This window comes from Vulpes lagopus, chromosome 8, assembly GCF_018345385.1.
Source record: "Vulpes lagopus strain Blue_001 chromosome 8, ASM1834538v1, whole genome shotgun sequence".
Taxonomy (NCBI): Eukaryota; Metazoa; Chordata; class Mammalia; order Carnivora; family Canidae; genus Vulpes; species Vulpes lagopus.
The window spans coordinates 20,277,179-20,298,092 of NC_054831.1; the positions used below are offsets into that span (position 1 = coordinate 20,277,179).

At 36.2% G+C, this 20,914-nt stretch overlaps 2 pseudogenes; both read left to right on the forward strand.

Annotated features, from left to right (window-relative positions):
* The first annotated feature begins 1,492 nt into the window (after nt 1-1,492).
* Nucleotides 1,493-1,758, forward strand: LOC121496846 (annotated as a pseudogene).
* A 968-nt stretch (nt 1,759-2,726) lies between these two features.
* On the forward strand, nt 2,727-3,522 carry LOC121497661 (annotated as a pseudogene).
* The last annotated feature ends 17,392 nt before the right edge of the window (nt 3,523-20,914 follow it).

A 20,914-nucleotide genomic window follows, 5' to 3' on the forward strand; every position in this document is an offset into this window, starting at 1 on the left:
AACTCTAAACCGAACAAAGCGGGAAAAGCAATATTAATTTCAAACAAAGAACACTTCATAAAAAGGAAAGTTTTTAGGGATAAAGAGGGGCATTATTGTAGTGTTAAAGGGATCAATTTTCCAAGAAGGCATAACATGACTAAACATGTATGCACCAAACAACAGAGCATCAAACAACATCAGGCAAAGACAGAACTGCAAGGAAAAATAGATGTTATCCATTATTATAGTTGGAGACTTTAATACACCTGTGTCAGAAATGAACAGATCTAGCTGGCAGAAAACCACTGAATACATACTAGAAATCAACAACACCATTGATCAACTGGATATAATGCACATCTATAGATTACTTCATCCAACAAGAAACTACACATTCTTCTCAAGTTCCTATGGAACATTCACCAAGATAGACCACATTCTAAGCCATAAAACATACCTTAACAAATTTCAAAGAATAGAAATCATATAATGACTTCTTCTGGACCATAGTAGAATTAAACTAGAATTTAATAACAGAAAAGAGGGACACCTGGGTGGCTCAGTGGTTGAGCATCTGCCTTTGGCTCAGGTCATGATCCAGAGTCCCGGGATCAAGTCCCACATCAGGTTCCCCGTGTGGAGCCTGCTTCTCCCTCTGCCTGTGTCTCTGCCTCTCTCTCTGTGTCTCTCATGAATGAATAAATAAAAATCTTTAAAAAAAATAACAGAAAAGATAGCTAGAAAATATCCAAATACTCAAAGAATAAACAACACATTTCTAAGTGACACATGGGTCAAAGAAGAAATCTCAAGAGAAATTTAAAAATATTTGACCTAAATGAAAATGAAAACACAAGTTCTCAAAATCTGTGGGATATAGTGAAAGGACTGCTTAGAGGGATATTTACAGTATTGAATGTACATACTAGAAAAGAAGAAAGATTAAAAATAATCTAAGCTTCTACCCTAGGAAACTAGAAAAAGAAGAGCAAATTAAATCCAGACTATACCAAATAGAATAAATAATAAAAATATGAAATCAAAACAGGAAATTAATGGAGAAAATCAATGAAACAAATAGCTGGTTCTTTGAAGAAATCAATAAAATCAATAAGCCTCTAGACAGGATAACTAAGAAAAAAAGGTGAGGACACAAATTATTAATATCAGAAATGAAAGAGAGAACAATAATACAGACCCCATGGAGATTAAAAGAATGATAAAAGAATACTATGAACAACTCTCTGCCCACATTTGATAATGTAGACAAAATGGATGAATTTCTTGAAAGATACAACCTGCCAAAATTCACACAAGAAGAGATAAGCAACTCAAAAAAAAAAAAGAGAGAGAGAGAGATAAGCAATATTTATTTAAAAAATCAAATCTAAAATTAATAGGCAGAAGAAGAAAAGGTGAGAACGACCCCCGGACCGGCCAAAGCCCGCCTGCCGCTGCATCTCCGTGTCCAGTGCTTATGTCCCACCCCTGCGGCCACCATGCCTAAGAGATGCCTAAGGCTAAAAGGGATGCTAAAGGAGATAGAGCCAAGGTGAAGGATGAGCCACAGAGAAGATCTGCAAGGTTATTTGCTAAACCTGCTCCTCCAAAGACAGAGCCCAAGCCTAAAAAGCCTCTGCAAAGAAGGGAGAGAAGGTACCCAAAGGGAGAAAGGGGAAAGCTGATGCTGGCAAAGATGGAAATAACCCTGCAGAAAATGGAGATGCCAAAACAGACCAGGAACAGAAAGCTGAAGGTGCTGGAGATGCCAAATGAAGTGTGTGCATTTTTGATAACTGTACCTCTGGTGATTGTACAGTTTGAAATACTACTTTTTATCAAGTTTTATAAAAATGCAGAATTTTGTTTTACTTTTTTTTTAAGCTATGTTGTTAGCACACGGAACACTTCCTTGTTGTTTTGGGGGAAGGGCATATGTCACTAATAGAATATCTCCGAAGCTAAATTAATAGCAAGGGGAAAAACACCTTTCCCTTCTAGTTTTGAGAAACTTCCTCTTGGCTCCCAGGAGGAGGGATTCCTTGATGTTGACACACATGAGGCACCTTGGTGGTGTGGAAAAACTAAAATTCATTTTTTAATGGCCTCTTTTTCCTCTCTGCCTTCAACATAGACTTGACTCCCTAAAGCCCAGAGACCTGTTGGAATCTGACCCCATGAAATGGTTCCCAGTATGTCAGGCAATCTGGACTTTACAGTGTCACCACTGAGGTGGCATCCCTCAAAAGAGTTCCTTTTTTTTAGCTTGTGGATCTTCAGATTGATAATTCTGCCATTTTCATTTCATTTCCTGAAAGTCAGGGTCAGCTTGTGAAAAGTTGTTAAACAACATTCTAAATGTGAACTGTCAACCCTCACTCTAAACTTTCCCTGTTCAGAGCACCACATGAAGGCTTCACTGGGTTTTATAGTGGCTTTCTGATTTTGGTAGTCCATTGAAGAAGGGAGTTTGAAAGTTGCTGTATACTGTTAACGATCGTCCGCCCATGTCCTGCCTGAAATACTATGATTGTTTATGAAAAGTATCTTTAATAAAGCTGGATACAGTTTGGCTTGGGAAAATAATAAATAAATAAAATTAATAGCCTTCCAAAAGAGAAAGTAAACTGGTAAACTACATAAACTACATGCCTATTATTCATATCACCGGAGTTTGATGGAAAGAGATAGGCAAATCTCTGGAGTTAGTTGTTACTTACTATGAGAGAAAGTAGTAGGCCAAGATGGGTTCACTGGTAAACTACATGAAACATTTAAATCATATCAATTCTCTAGAATCTCTTTCAGAAGTTAAAGGCAGAGAGAATTCTTCCTGAATCATTCTATGAGTCTAGCATACCCTAAAACCAAATACCAAATACTGAAAGCAGACAAAAACATCATAAGAAAACTGCAAATCAGTATCTCTTATGAACATAGACACAAGAATCTTCAAAATAAAATTGGCAAATCTGGGATCCCTGGGTGGCGCAGCAGTTTGGCGCCTGCCTTTGGCCCAGGGCGCGATCCTGGAGACCCAGGATCGAATCCCACGTCGGGCTCCCGGTGCATGGAGCCTGCTTCTCCCTCTGCCTGTGTCTCTGCCTCTCTCTCTCTCTCTCTCTTTCTATCACAAATAAATAAAAATTTTAAAAAAATCGGCAAATCTTTCCAATAATGCATAAAAAGGGTTATATACCACAAACAAGTGGTATTTATTCCAGGTATGTAAGGCTATTCAGATTAGAAAATCAATTAATAAGGCTCGGTCTCCTTTAAGAGACCAGAAAGGAAGGGTTTAAGCTTTGGCAACCAACATGTGATTTGGTTTGAGCTTCTACCTGGGATTGGGTTCATGGCCATGTGCTTGTTCATCCTCCATATATAGCCACTACACACATCCACAGGCTCACTAATGGGGGCAAGGAAAAAAGGGCTGCCTATTATTCATATCACCGGAGTTTGATGGAAAGAGATAGGCAAATCTCTGAAGTTAGTTGTTACTTACTATGCATCAAAGGTTTGGAAAATATTGATTAAAGAATAATTTTCCTGATTGATGAAAAATAACTTGGTTATGCTCATCTACCCCTTCTAGATGGTAACGCAGTGTATTAATGTAGTACATAATAAAAACAAAAAAGTGAAAAAAAAGAAAATCAATTGATGTAATCCATCAGACTAATACACTAAATCAGAAAAATAAATGATCATATCAATAGATGTAGAAAAAAGCATTTGACAAGATCTAACATCCACTGATGATAAAAACTTGGTAAACTAAGAGAGGAACATCCTCAACTTGATAAAGTATATCTGCAAAACCCTACAACATCATACTTAATGGTGAGAAATTTGCAGCTTTCCAAGATCAGGTAAAGAATGTCCCCGCTCACCACTTCTTTTCAACATTGTACTGAAAGTTGAAGCTGATGAAATAAAGCAAGAAAAAGAAATAAAACATATACAAGTTGGGAAGGAAAAAATAAAATTGTTTTTGTTCACATAAAATAACTGTGTATGTAGAAAATCCAAAATAACCAACAAAATACTCCTGGAACTAAGAGGCAGTTATAGCAATATTGCAATGTTTATGTATAAAAGTCCATCATTTTCCATATACCAGAAATGAACAAGTGGAATTTGAAATTAAAAAACATAATATCATTTCTTAGCACTTCAAAATAATGAAGTACTTAAGTATACATCTAACAAAATACGTATAAGATCTAGAATGAGAAAAACTACAAAAATCTGATGAAAGAAATTAAAGAAGAGCTAAATAAATAGATAGTCCATGCTGATGGATGGCAACAGTCAATATTGTCAAGAATACAGTGCTTCTCAACTTGATCTATAGATTCAATGCAATCCCAACCAAAATCCAGCAAGTTATTTTGTGGATATCGACAAAATTATTTTGATGTTTATATGGAGATGCAAAAACCCCAGAATAGACAACACAATATTGAACATAAGAACAAAACTGGTGGTGGTGGTGGGGAGATGCCTGAGTGGCTCAGTCAGTTCAGTGTCCAATTCTTGGCTTTGGCTCAGATCATGATCTCATGGGTCATGATCTCAGATCATGATCTCATGGGTCATGAATCATGACTTACCAACCCCTGAGTCAAACTCTACACTCAGTGTGGAGTCTGCTAGATATCCTCTCCTTCTCTGCCACTCTCCCTACTTATTCTAGCTCTCTTTCTCTCTCTCTCAAATAATAAATCTTTTTTAAAAATATAAAAAATAAAACTGAAAGATTATCACTTTAAGATTTACTAAAAGTCCAGCATAATCAAGACAGTGTGGTAATGGTGAAAGAATAGATAATAGATCAGTGGAACAGAATAGAAAGCCTAGAAATAGACACAGGTAAATAAGTGCAATACAATGGAGAAAAGATAGTCTTTCCAATAAATGGTGCCAGATAACTGTATATCCACGTGGAAAAAATTGATTCTAGGCAGACTTTATATCCTCCACAAACATGAACTCAAAATGGATCACAGACCTAAATGTAAAACACAAACAATAAAACTATATAACAACACAGGAAAAAATACAAATGATCTTACCTTTGGCAATGACTTTTTACCTATGATACCAAAGGTGCAATCCATGAAAGATATAATTGATAAGCTGGACTTCATTTTCTATTCTTTGAAATACAGAATCAAGAAAATGAAAAGACAATCCACAGAATGGGGAAAGATATTTCAAAAGATATATCTAATAAAGGACAGCTCAGCAAAATATAAAAAAGAACTTTCAAAACCCAACTAAGAGGGGGCACCTGGGTGGTTCAGTGGTTGAGCATCTGCCTTTGGCTCAAGTCGTGATCCTAGGGTTCTGGAATCGAGTCCTGCATCAGGCTCCCCACGGGGAGCCTGCTTCTCCCTCTGCCTATATCTCTGCCTCTCTCTGTGCCTCTCATGAAAAAATACATAAATTTTGTTTTAAAAAAAGACCCAACTAAGAAAATAAACAATCTGATTTTTAAAAAATTAGCCAGAGACTTTAACAGACACCTCATAAACAGATGTCAAATAAACATATGAAAAGATGCTCTCTATCATACATCATCTGGGAAATTGAAATTAAAACAATGAGATACCACCGCATACCTATTAGAATAGCCAAAAACCTAAACACTGACAAACACTGTCAATGATGTGGAGCAACAGGAACTCTCATTTATTGCTGGTGGGAATGCAAAATAGTACAGCCAGTTTGTACTGGAAGTTTGGCAGTTTCTTACAAAACTAAATACTTGTAGCATATGGTCTAGCAATTGCATTCCTTGGCATTTAATCAAAAGAATTGAAAAATTATGTCCACACAAAATCCACACAGATGTTTATAGCAGCTTTATTCATTACTGCCAAAACTCGGAAGCAACTAAGCAGTCCTTTGGTAGGTTCCATCACCATTCCATCATCCATTCACCAATGGATAAATAAACTGTGGTACATCCAGGCAATGAAATGAATGAAATTGGGATCCCTGGGTGGCGCAGCGGTTTAGTGCCTGCCTTTGGCCCAGGGCGCGATCCTGGAGACCTGGGATCGAATCCCACGTCGGGCTCCCGGTGCATGGAGCCTGCTTCTCCCTCTGCCTGTGTCTCTGCCTCTCTCTCTCTCTCTCTCTCTCTCTCTCTGACTATCATAAATAAATAAAAAATTATTAAAAAAGAAAACAGGAGCAAATTTAAAAAAAAAAGAAATAAATGAAATTATTCAGTGATTTTTTAAATTATTTATAAAGCCAAAAATGACATGGAGGAATCTTAAACACATACTACTAAGTGAAAAAAGTCAATATGAAAGGCTACATACTATACAATTTCAATTATATGGCATTTTGGGAAAGGAAAAACTGTAAGACAGTAAAAAAAAAAAAAAAATCAGTGATGGGACACCTGTGTGGCTCAGTTGAGCATTTGCCTTTGGTTCAGGTTGTGATCCCAGAGTTCTAGGATTGATTCCTGCATCAGGCTCCCTGCAGGGAGCTTGCTTCTCCCTCTGCCTATGTCTCTATCTCTCTCTGTATGTCTTGCATGAATAAATAAATCTTAAAAAGAAAAAAAAGTGGTTGCCAGGGGTTGGGGTGAGCAGGCTGAGTAAGAGGAACATGGAGGATTTTTAGGACAGTAAAAATACTGTATGATAACATAATGATGAATACATTCATTTCACATTTGCCAAAACCCATAGAATGTACAGAAAAAGTCATCCCTAATGTAAACTATGGGCTTTGGTGCTAATGATGCGTCAATATAGGTTCATCAATTGTAGCAAATGTACTAACTACTCCAGTGGGGAATGCTGATAATGGGGGAAGCCATGCATGTGTGAGCACATGAGTTGTTATATGGAAAATCTCTGTCCCTGCTTAATATTGCTGTGAACCTAAACTCTGAAAATTAAAGTCTATTTTTTAAAAAAGAACAAGAAAAGTGAACAGAGCATAAGGTGCCTATTGGATGCCATCAAACATACTACCTTATAGATAATAGGAGTCCTAGGGAATATTTGCAGAAATGATGGCCAAAACTTTTCAAATTTGATAAATTTGGAAATCAATTTGATAAATTAAACCAAAATGATAAACAAAAGAAATCTACACAGCAATACATTATATTCAATTTGTCAAAAGCCAGACACAAGGAAAATCTAGAAAATCTAGACAAAAGTCGACTTCTCATCAAAAACCACAGAGGCAAGAGAATAGTAGGATAACATATTTATGGAAAGCAGCAAAAGCAATGCTCAGAGGAAAATTTACTACTGTAAATGCCTACATTAAAAAAGAAGAAACTGGAAGCCCAGAACTTAGCTTTACAACTCAAGAAATTGGAAAAAAGAAGACCAAACTAAACCAAAAGCTAGCAGAAGGAAATAAGTAATAAAGATTAGAGATGGGGCACCTGAGTGGCTCAGTCGGTTAAGTGTCTGACTCTTGATTTTGGCTCAGGTCATGATCTCAGGGTTGTGAAATTGAGCCCTATATCAGGGTCAGGGCTCACCGTGGAGTCTGCTTGAGATTTTTTCTCTCTCCCTCTAAAATAAATATATTAAAATATTAAAGATTAGAGATAAACATATAAACAACTAGTAAGACAACAGAGAGAGCCAATGAAACCAAAAGTTGGTTCTCTGAAAAGATTAACGGAATTGACAAACTTTTAGTTAGACTAACTAAGGAAAACCAAGCAAATAACTAAAATCAGAAATAAAAGTGGGATAGTACTACTGACTTTACAGAAATAAGAATAATAATAATAAGAGAATACTAAGAACAATTATATGCCAACAAATTATAAAACCTACACAAAATGGACACATTCCTAGAAAGATACAAATTACCAAAACCCACTCAAGAAGAAATAGAAAATCCAAGTAGGCCTATGGTATACTCTAGCAAGTATACAGATTAAATCAGTAATCATAAACCTCTAAACATGAAAAACCCAGGTCCAGATGGCCTCGCTGGTGAATTTTTCCCAACATTTAAGGAAGAATGAAAAATAATCCTTCTCAAATTCTTCCAAAACATAGAAGGAAGACTTCCTAACTTATTCTGTGAAGCAAGTATTACACCAACACCAAAGTAAGGCTGACAACGATACCATTAAAAACCTACAGACAGGGATCCCTGGGTGGCTCAGTGGTTTAGCACCTGCCTGCAGCCCAGGGCATGATCCTGGAGTCCCGGGATTGAGTCCCACATCAGGCTTCTGCATGGAGCCTGCTTCTCCCTCTGCCTGTGTCTCTGCCTCTCTCTCTCTCTCATGAATAAATAAAATATTTTAAAAATTCCAGACTGATATTCTTTATGAATGTAGATCCAAAAATTCTTAACCAAATACTAGCAAACTGAATTCAATAGCATATTAACAGGATTATACACCACGACCAAGTGGGATTTATCTCAGGAAAGTAAGAGTAGTTCAACATAAGAAAATTGATAATTATAATACACTACACTAACAGAATGAAGGGAAAAATCCACGTTATCAACTCGACACAAAAATTAATTTGACAAAATTAATTCTTTTTTTTTTATTTTTAAATATTTTATGTATTTACTCATGAGAGACAGAGAGAGAGAGAGAGAAGCAGAGACACAGGCAGAGGGAGAAACACACTCTATGCAGATTGCCCAATGGAGGACTCAATCCCGGGTCTCCAGGATCATGCCCTGGGCTGAAGGCGGCGCTAAACCGCTGAGCCACCGGGGCTGCCCAAAATTTATCTTTTATCATAAGAACACTTATAAAACCAGAAATAGAAGTGAAATTCCTCAACATGATAAAGGACATTTATGAAAAAAAAAACACAGCTAACATCATACTCAAAGATGAAAAACTGAAGGATTTCCCTCTAAGATCAGTCACAAAACAAGGATGCTTACTTCCACCAAAGCCATTCAACATTGTACTGGAAGTTCTGACTAAAGAAATTAGGGGGAAAAAGTCATTCAATTAGAAAAGAAGACATAAAACTAATCGTACTGTCCTATGACATGATTTTATACATATCTAAAGAAATCCTAAAGAATTAAAAGAAAGCTACTAGAGCTAATAAATGAATTCAGCCAAGTTTTCAGGATAAAATACCAACATACAAAAATTCATTGTCCGGCAGCCCCAGTGGCTCAGTGGTTTAGCACCTACCTTCGGCCCAGGGCATGGTCCTGGAGCCCTGGAATCGAGTCCCACGTCAGACTCCCTGCATGGAGCCTGCTTCTCCCTCTGCCTGTGTCTCTGCCTCTCAGCTCTCTCTGTGTCTCTCATGAATAAATAAATAAAATCTTTAAAATAAATTCATTGTCTTTCTATACATGAACAATGAACTTGAAAACAAAATTTACAAAATAATTAATTTGCAATTGCACACAAAATAAAATAACTAGGAATAAATTTAATCAAGAAAGTGAGAAATGAGTACACTGAAAAATATAAAGCATTGCTGAAAGCAATGAAAGGATTTCTTTTTTTAAGATTTTATTTATTCATGAGAGACACAGAGAGAGAGAGAGAGAGAGAGAGGCAGAGACACAGGCAGAGGGAGAAGCAGGCCCCATGCAGGGAGCCCGATGTGGGACTCGATCCCGGGACTCCAGGATCGCGCCCTGGGCCAAAGGCAGGTGCTAAACTGCTGAGCCACCCAGGGATCCCCCTGAAAGGATATTTAAATAAATAGAAAGGCATCCCATGTCCATGGATTGGAAGATAATATTCTTAAAATGCCAGTATTACCCAATGCAATCTACATCTTCAGTACAATTGTATCAAAATCCTAGAAGAAAACCTAGTAGAAAATCGTTGTGACTTTGAATTGGGTCAGATATGGCATCAAAAGCACAATACATACAAGAACAGATTGATAAACTGCACTTTATCAAAACTGAAAACTTCTGTTCTTCAAAAGACACTGTTAAGAGAAATAAAAGACAATGATGTGTACTGAGAGGAAAAAATCTTTGCAAATCACATGCCTAAGAAAATATTTGTATTGTGAATATAAAAGAACTCTCATAATTCAAAAAATAAGAAAGCAGCTCAATTTAAAAAATGGGTAGATGATTTGAATAGACATTTCATCAAATAAGATATATGGATAATAAGGATATAAAAAGCTGCTCAATAGTTTTATCGTTAGAAAAAATGCAAATTAAATTCATAACGAAACAACACTACACCCTTTTAAGAATAACTAAAGTTCAATTAAAATTAGTACAATACCTATTGCTAACAAGGTTATTGAAGAAACAACTTTCAAACACTGCTGGTAGAAATATAAAGCCACTCTTGAAAATATTCTAAGCAGTTTCTGTTAAACATACTTCTTCCATATGATCCATTCATTTACCTCCTAGGTATTTACCCAAGAGAAAAGGAAATATATGTCCATACAAGGCTTTGTACATAAATGCTCATAGTGGCCATATTTGTAATAGCCCCAAAGTGAAAACAACCTAAATTTTCCACCAGTTCATGAATGGAGAAACAAATTAGGTATATCCATTCAAAGTAATGCTACTTAACAATAAAAAGCAACCATTCATATACACAACTACATAAATGAATCTCAAAGTAGTTATATCAAGTGAAAGAAACCAGGCAAACTCTGGAAAACTGTGTGGAGGTTCCTCAAAGAGTTAAAAATAGACCTGCCCTACGACCCAGCAATTGCACTGTTGGGGATTTACCCCAAAGATTCAGATGCAATGAAACATCGGGACACCTGCACCCCGATGTTTCTATCAGCAATGGCCACAATAGCCAAACTGTGGAAGGAGCCTCGGTGTCCATCGAAAGATGAATGGATAAAGAGGATGTGGTTTATGTATACAATGGAATATTACTCAGCAATTAGAAATGACAAATACCCACCATTTGCTTCAACGTGGATGGAACTGGAGGGTATTATGCTGAGTGAAATAAGTCAATCGGAGAAGGACAAACAGTGTATGTTCTCATTCATTTGGGGAATATGAATAATAGTGAAAGGGAATATAAAGGAAGGGAAAAGAAATGTTGGGAAATATCAGGAAGGGAGACAGAACATAAAGACTCCTAACTCGGGGAAACGAACTAGGGGTGGTGGAAGGGGAGGAGGGCGGGTGTTGGAGGGTAATGGGTGACGGGCACTGAGGTGGACACTTGACGGGATGAGCACTGGGTGTTCTTCTGTATGTTGGTAAATTGAACACCAATAAAAGTTAATTAAAAAAAATAAATATTAGAATAATGATTAAAAAAAAAAAAGAAACCAGGCAAAATGTATGTAATGTATTATTTCATTTATATAAAACTCTGGACGATGCAAGTTATAGTGAACTGTTGATTACTTGGGAGTGAAAGGAGGGGAGGGGCAGGAGGGACAGAATAAAAGGGCAGGAGGGAAATGTTGAGGATGAGGGATACGTCCACTATCTTGGACTGTGGTGATGGTTTCACAGTGTATACATAAGTTCGAAGTTATCAAATTGTGTACTTACAAACATGTGATTTGTTATATTTTAATTATTGTGCAAAAAATGTTTCAAGAAAAAAATTCACACTCAACAGGCCAACATTTTAGAACATGCATTATCTTAGGGGATACTATTCTCAGGAGGAAACTTCAGCAAGCCAGAGATAATTGCATAAACTGTGGCAATAGGATCCATAATGAGCAGTGAATCTGTAACTATAGAATTGAGCTAAAACAAATCTGGGAATTATGCTAACATATTTTTGTAGATTATACTATTGTTTCCAGTTTTTTGTTTTTTGTTTTTTTTTTAGCCTCCTAGAATTCATTCCCTTTGCAATGTGGCTTTGCAGTTGGCTCTCTGACTTGCTTTGGCCAATGGAATGTGTACAGAATGATTAGTACAGAGCCACATCTGCTCATTATTCTTGAATTTCTTTCATCATTATGAGGGGAACATGACCTGGCCAACCCATGGACCAAGGAAGATGACAGAAAGGGGAGCAGAGCAGGATCAGCTTTCATCTTGAAACCAAATCCATTAGAGCTGAGTCTATATTAATGATCCTTTGGGTACATGAGAGAGAATAAATGTTTCTTCTGTAAGCCAGTGAGTTTGGGGCGGTTCATTATGCAGCATGACTAGTAATAGCTATTGAACACATACATATACTGTGATGTATAAGCTAACAATATCAAAGTGAGTAACAAATGGTAGTGGTGGTAGAGAAAAGGGAGAAAAGTAAGAAATAGAGCAGGTATGCTACTTTATTTCTACTTATCAAAATTTATTAGATTAAGTTGATAAATCAAGTGCTAGATATACAACTATATCTAAAACTACAAAGATAAATACTAAGAGAATATGATTTAAAAATGGGTAGTAAAGGGAAAAGGAGGAGAAGAGAATTATACTAATTTCATTATTGTTCCTTTCTGGGTATTAAAAGAAACTGAAGAAATGGAAGATTAAAGAAATTATCTAAATATATAGTTGTAAAAGGAACTAATTGAACAAAAATAAAATTTCTAAGTTATAGGATGAAATATATTGTAAAACAAAGAGACCTACAATGAAAGATATCTTGAGATATCAAACAGAAAGCATGATATAAAATAACAATATTAAATCCAAATACATTTATATTATTGGATATAAATGTGTTAAACTACTGTATCAAAAAGTTCTGATTAGGTCTTGAAGCAAAGACATTTTGCTGTTGTCGTGTGACACACCTAATAGAATGTGATTCAGAAAAGTGGAAAGTTAAAAGTGTAGGTCAAGGCATATTACAATGTTGCAACTAAATAAAAACCACAACAATAACAAAAGCCAAGTTTATGATGTTAGTATCAGAAAAATTTGAACTGAGGACAAAGTTATGACCACTTCATGATTGATAAAGAGACAGTTATGAATATCTGTGAATCAACTACTGAAGCATCAAGTATAAAAAAGGAGACAGAAAAAAATATAATCATATTAGGAGTGGGAAAGATTAAATGACCTCTTGAAATCCATGACACATAAAGAGGGGGAAAATTTAAAAACTTAAATGACATTATTATTATTATTATTATTATTATTATTATTATTATTTAACTAAGCTCCATGCCCAATGCAGGGCTTGAACTCAATCCCACAATCAACAGTTGCATGTTCCACTGCTGAGCCACCCAGGTGCCCTTAAATGATATTATTATTAAGATAATTCCAATAGATACATCAACCCTGATATTCTGAACACAGAAATGATTACTTCTTTTCAAATATTAACAGATATTCTCCAAAAGAAGCCATAAATTAGGTTTCAAAGACAACCTAAAAAAAAAAAATCTCCAAACTAGAAATAATACAAAAACATAATGTGATCAGGAAAAAGCCTTAAATAACCAAGTGAATAAAAAAGAATAAAATAAGTATCAAATGCAAGAAGTTAGGAAAAGATGAAGAGGGGTGGCTGAGTATAGAGTGACAAAAGTCCAAAATGAGGTTGTGGTGATGGTTGCACAACTGTGAATATAATAAAAACACTGAATTGTGAACTTTAAATGAATTAATTGTAGAGTATGTGAATTATATCTCAATTAAGCTATTAAAAAAGAAGGATTTAAGAATAATACAACTAGGAAGAAGAAATGAGATTTAAAAGTCAATAAAATAGATAAACCATTAGGTAATATAATCAAGAAAAAATAGAGGACATTTAACACAAAATAAGAAATAAAGGCAGCATCCTACAGAAATAAAGCTAACCTCCCTCAAAACACTAGGTCTAGATGCTTCCTTAGGGTAATTGTACCAAACCCTTAAGGAAAAGTAATTTCAGTTGTATCTACTTAAGATCACAGAAAAGCAAACTTTCCAATTAAGTGTTTATAAAGTATGCCAAAACTCAGAACAGATTTAGAAACATTTAAGACTTTTTTGAAGAAGCACCTTTTTAAAAAATTAATAAAAATAGTGCAAGGAGGGGTATCATAGTAAGAGAATGAATAAAGAAAAGCTAATTCAAAATGGAGACAGGAAGCCAGGAAGGGTTCTCACTTCTGTGCTGCTAGTCATAGCTTCCTTTACATACTTCAGTGAGAAGAAGGAAGGTTTTTTCTCCTTGCCCAGCAACAACTCCACCAATGTGAAATCACCACAATCCTGAACTCTTGCTCTCCTCCAATGAATTTTTGTTCAAAAAAACCCCTCCAAACTTTTTCCTTTCCTCTATTAAAGGGTGCTCTATTCCTTTGTTCTTTGAACTTGCCTAGGGATAGCTAAGGTTTGCTTGTTCTGAGTTCTCTGCTATTCCCAAATAAGGTCGATTTTGGGGGGGGGGGTCGTGGGCGGGGAGCTAAACTGTTTACCTTCTTCTTTTAATGATTGACATTTCTTGGTGTTACACGTTGGATCCAAAGGAGACAAACCTCTGAGGAACTACCAACGGCCAGGACTATGCACAGTATCCACTTGAACCCCTTGTATTCTTCACAAGGTGCATGGCCTTCTTCGATTTTGGTTTGGGTAAGTCTCCTCTCCAATTCAAGCTTTCTCCTCTTGGTCAAGCTTTTGGATTTTACTTGGGGTCCGTTTTTATTAAAGTGTCACCCTTTCTGGTGAGTATGTTTTGTTTTCTAAATTTCTGCTTGTTTTGTTTTGTTTGCGTTCTCAGTTCTCCAATGTTACTGTGCATACTTGGTCTCTATTTTTGTTTATTCTCCTCTGTTTCTGTTTCTATTTGTTGGAAGCTTCTTGGTAACTCACCCATCCTGTTCAAAATGTGGGAGTACACGTGATTCCCAGCTGTTTTAAAACAGCTGTTGGAAAACAGGGCCCCTCATGGTATGTTTTAGAGAATCCAAAGGCAAAATGGGTTCCATGTAATCCTTGGACCACATTCTTCTACCTTTCTGAAAACTGGGTAAATTTCTGGATACTTTGGAATTGTAATGACCATTCTGGGAAAACTTTGTTTTAGATAAATCCACCTTAAGGAGATGCCTTAAAAGAGAAGATTCCAAACATCTCAGTGACAATGGAATGCATTCTTAGATTGGAATGCAGAAGGTCCTGAAAAACAAAATGGCTCCAAAAATAACTCTAAAAGGATCCTTATAGTATACAAATAAAAAAATATTTAGTAAAAAACTTTGGCCATCTGAAGAGGTAAACTTAACTTAGGCCATTACCAGAAACATAATTTGGATCCAACTATTCTTTCGAGTTTTGTACCTGACACATAACTAAAAATTTTAAAACAAAAGTTATAAGATCTCTGTGTCTATCTATATGTTCTGTATGGATGTTACAGATATGTGATATTTTTCTACCTCTGGATAATACTGCCAAAATTAATTTGTAAACAATTCTATTTAATTGGCTTAAAAAATAAGTCCTTCTATAAATTAAATAGACTGAACCAAATGTATTTTGAGTTCATACGGTCTGAGATAAACTAAAAGCTAGTTTAAGTTTGTTGGTTTCATAAAAACAAGCATGTCTTCAGAGTTACCAGCATTAAATGTAATCAGATAAGTTCGTGTTATTTCTGTTGCAGAATTTGTCAGCAAGAAAATTCACTTGAGATGATGGCTGATTTTGTCAAATATCTCATTAGGTTTTGTGAGTAATCTAGACATAGTTTTGAGGAACAAATTATTTAGATAGATAAAAGTGGGATGAGAATCTTTTAAAGTGCCGTAATTATGTTTTATGGTATATGTGCTTAAAACATAACTTCCCCAAATCATTTTGGTAACTTGAAACTTTAAATGATGGAATTTCATTGAATATCTAGATCATTTTCCATAAAGATCAAATATTAAAACATTAGTTACTGAACACAGATGTATCTACTTTGGGGCAGTCTGGGTGGCCCAGTGGTTTAGCACCACCTTCAGCCTAGGGAGTGATCCTGGAGACCCAGGATTGAGTCCCACGTAGGGCTCCCTGCATGGAGCCTGCTTCTCCCTCTGCCTATCTCTCTGCCTCCCTCTCTGTCTCTCATGAATAAATAAATAAAATATTTTTTAAAAAAGAAAATTATTGTATATGAAAGGTAGGCAAGAAAAGTAGGATGTTTTCAGTAACACGAAGTATTAGGAATAGATATTCATCTTTTTGTTGAGGAAAAAGATAGTGATTTTATCCTAATGTAAAATGATTACAAGAATAAGAAAGGAATAAGATAGAACAAAAGCTGAATAGATTTGTTAAGTTGTAGGTTTGTGAAAAAGGAATCTTTAGAAAGAAATTCTTTGTGTGGTCCAGCTAAATCTGAACTGGGTTTACTTAAATTTGAAAAAAGAGAAAGAATTTTCATATCAAAAATATACTGGTACAGGGACGCCTGGGTGGCTCAGTGGTTGGGCATCTGCCTATGGCTCAAGGTGTGATCCTAGAGTCCCAGTATCGAGTCCCACATCGGGCTCCCTGCATGGAGCCTGTTTCTCTCTCTGCATATGTCTCTACTTCTCTCTCTCTCTCTGTGTCTCTCATGAGTAAATAAATAAAATCCTTTAAAAAAAAAGTATACTGCTACTAAATTAAAATTTACTTTTTCTATTAAAATGACAAAGTTTTCTTAGATTATTTGTTTGCTCTTAGTAAGAAATTGTAAACAAAGTTTCTTTACTTTTAATGTAATCTGCCTAGAAAACAAAGATTCTGTGTTTTATCTTTATAAGGTCTTTGATTACTTAGAAAAACAAAGTCTTCCCTATTAAAAAGTGCTAAGGAGCTAAGGCTTTTTGCAACTACAGAACTTTCTGTATTTGCCTTTAAAATGCTTTTGTCACTTTAGTTAAAAGAATAATTAAGTCTTGTTTCATAATTTTCTGTGATCCATTTGGTCAAGTGTTCAAAAAATTTTATATTTTTTACAAACTTGCCAAAATTCAAATTCTGGGTGAAATCTTTTTGACCTTGAACTATCTTGAGTTTTTCCAGAAGGTTCCTAGAATATCTCAAAATATTTGTTCTCTCTCCTTACAAAAAGGGAAATGTTAAACTTATTAGGCTTATATGGTATGTTAAACTACATGAGAAGCTTGTCAAGTAATAAGTAATGCTAAACCTTCTTTACCTTATATTTGTATATGTGTATCTGATTAGGTGCTGCAAAATTTATATGAAATTCCTAAAATTCAGGTGTGTCCTGATATATTAGTTATAATTTTAAAATGTATGTCATAGAAATAAGCAAATTTTCTTGTCAATTCTGTTGTAATGAACTGTTAGCAGATCTTTAAAAATGGGCATTTTTAAGTCTTTTGTCATTTATAGACAGTTATTGTTTTACTCTAATGCTTTTGCAAATGTATTTCATCTAATGAGAAATTCATAAAAAGGACTCTGACAAGTACCAAGGATATAGGTCTCTGATAGCTTTAGGATCATATAATTGAACTGGGTTGAAGAAAACTTCCTCTCTTAAGTGATCTATGGCTTACAACAATTGGGTAAAATCTTTGTAAAAAAAAGATGAAATTATTTTTTTTCTTCCTAAATGATCCCTCCATAATTCAGAAACTTGAGTACTTTTTTTCATGACAGTATAATTATTTGCATGAGTTCAATAAGAATCTGTTCTTGTAAAAAGGCCACCACTTCCTCAGTGGCTAAGATCCTATTAGAAAGGATCATTCCTACTTGGGAAACCACCCCCCTTCCCACATTTGAACTTCCTAGTGATCAAGGAATCCACTTTACTGGTCAGGTGCTTCAACAGACTTGTGCTGTTTGGCCAGTTTTAGAACATGTTCACTGTGCCTACCAGCCCCAATTTTCAGAACCAGTTGAGTTGGTAATTCATCATTAAGACTGAATTAGCAAAATTTGTAGAAACCCCTGAAACACCCTGGCCAAAAGCACTGCCACTGGTTCTTCTGAATCTCAGATCCACCCCTTTTGAAACTGGTAAGCTCCCTTTCTGAGATAATCACAGTATGCCCGATGCACCTACCTCACCCCTGCTTCCTTTGATCCACAGCTGATAAAAGGGGATATATTTCAATTTTGCAAAGGTCTAATAAAATCTTTAGAGAATGATTATACTTAGTAGAACAATCTTTCCATGGTGCTCCCAGGAGACAAAACCATTAGACATCATCATAATCTGCAGCTTGGAGATTTCATCACCTAGAAAAGACCCTTTCAGAAAGATTCCCTCCAACCTTGCTGTCTGGAAGGGACCTGACCAGGATTTGAAGCAAATGACAACCAAGGCAGACAACTTTCCCAAGAAGATTGGACTAGGCCTGTATATTTTTTTCTTGCTATTGTTTCTCACCTTATTTTCTTTCTTTCTTGGAAAGACAATGCTCTTATTTACCTTTCCCAATCTATTGCAAAAGGGGCAAAAAAAAAGGGGGGGGGCAAATCTTTCTGACTGTTGGACCTATCACCAGAAACTCCAATCTATTCACAATGTCAGAGACCCCTTGGTCTTCCCTGTAATCAATTTTTCCTTAGTCTCAAATGTCACTACTAATTATAACCACAAGCCTTTGAATGTTACCTATATGGGGCAGGGTATTACCGCCAGGTGTTCCCATACTTTCCCCAATCATAATCATGCTAGCTCAACTAGACACCTCCACCTTTGCCAATCATACAGTCTTTGCTTCCTCCCAATCTATGTCTTTTCCTAAGTGAAATATGATCTGTCCTCTGTACCCAAGGGAAATACAAATGAGCTAACTCTTCTTTGCAAGGTTTTTGGAAAAGACAGCTTTAGGATGGGATGGTACCTCACAGAATGTCATCCTCATTTCTCTGACCTCTGGCTTGAAAATTTCAATTAGGAAATTCTAGCTAATGAATCTGTCAATAACCAGACAGCTGAAGTCCTCTGTGCTCCCCCTGCTTTAATTTTTGTCTTCAGTGGATGGCATTTTTATGGGCATATGAATGTCTAGATAGCTGGTGAATTGGAGGCCAAAGCTTCTTGGGATTTAACCATCCCTGTTAACATGCCTAACAAATCAGAAGCCTCTCATTTGTCCATCCACTGAGACTCCATGGCTGCCTTAAACGGGAACTTCTAAAAGGCATCCATGACTCCATAGGGAAAGTTTTTCTTCCTTGGATTGGTGTAAATACCAATGAACAGATGATCAGAAATCTCTCCCTAATATTAGGAGAGGTAGCCAATTCCACATCAAAGCAGTAGCAGCCCAACAATGATCATTTGACTCTGGCTAAGATAGTTTTGGACAATTGCATAGTCCTTGGTTACTTGCTGAACAAGAAGGCGTTTGTGCAATAGCAAACACCACCTGCTGCACCTGGCTAAATGCCTCCGGAGAGGTAGAAACTCAATTACACAAGATTGGGGAACAAGTACACTGGTTACAACAAATTGCACCTGATCTCCCTGCTCCTTTGACTTGTTTAGTTGGCTACCTTCAGTTTTGGGTCATGGTTTTGAACGATTATGCATATGGGATTTGTTACATTACTTTTATTTATTTATTTTTTTTAATTTTTTTTTTTAATTTTTATTTATTTATGGTAGTCACACAGAGAGAGAGAGAGAGAGAGGCAGAGACACAGGCAGAGGGAGAAGCAGGCTCCATGCACCGGGAGCCCGATGTGGGATTCGATCCCGGGTCTCCAGGATCGCGCCCTGGGCCAAAGGCAGGCGCCAAACCGCTGCGCCACCCAGGGATCCCTGTTACATTACTTTTAATTCTGTTTTGCATAATTATTTTTATTTTTATTTTTTTAGATTTATTCATTTATTTATGATAGACATAGAGAGAGAGAGGCAGAGACACAGGAGGAGGGAGAAGCAGGCTCCATGCGGGGAGCCTGACGTGGGACTCGATCCTGGGACTCCAGGATCGCGCCCTGGGCCAAAGGCAGGCGCCAAACCGCTGAGCCACCTACGGATCCCCATAATTATTTTTAAATTTGTTGCTTGTCAAATCTCAACAGAAGTGATGCACCAGATAGAATGATGTTGCTCAACACTTTGAGATGATTTCCAAAGCTTACAATCCAGACAAGATATGACCCCAAGAGTGGAAAATACCTAAAAACTCTTTCTACTGTCTTTGTTGCGCAAATATGGTTTCCATCACCTCATGCTCTCCCTGCAACATGGGACAAGAACTCCTTTCTGCCGCTCAGTGGCACAGACAAAAATGCTTAATTAGTAAATAAATAATCAACCAAATGCATGAGCAGCAATGCTTTCAAGGAAAGATCTTGATCAAAAGAGGGAAATGTGAAAATAAATAAAGGAAATCTAACTCAAAATGGAGAAGAGACTCAATGAAGGAAGGGTTGTTATGCAGGTACTACTCCTGGCAGCTTACCTTACATACTTCAGAAGGAATAAGCTTACTTTACATCCCCAGAAAGAAGGAAGAGTTTTCTCTGGCTTGGCAACAACTCACCCAATGAGAAGCTGCTGCAACCTCAAAATCTTGCTCTCCTTAATGAATTTTTGTTCAAAATAACCCCTCCCAACTTCTTTCTTCTTAAAAATCACTTTCTTCTTTCTTCTTCAGATTTGCCTATGGTTCATCATAGTTTGCAACTCCTCTGCTATTCCTGAATAAACTCAATTTTGCTGGCTATACTGTTTACCTTTTTCTTTTAATGATTGACAATAGACTTGAGTGGGAAGGCAATTTTGTAAATATGTCAGTTATCCTCCAAATTAATCTATGAATTGACTACATTTCTGACCAAAATCTTAAAAGAATTTGCAATGCTGTTTGACAAATTAATCCTTTAAAAAACATATTTTTGTATGGAATTTTTCAAATGTATTCAAAACTAGAATAATAGCTTCAGTAAGTACCAACACAGGGTCAATCTTGGACTGTCAATTTTTAAGTTCATCTAAAGAATGATTAAAGTAGTCATGAAAAAATTTGAAAAGACAAAGGAGGACAAGCTTTCTCTTACTTTTTTCTAATGGAGCTATTATAGAGAGGTCTTA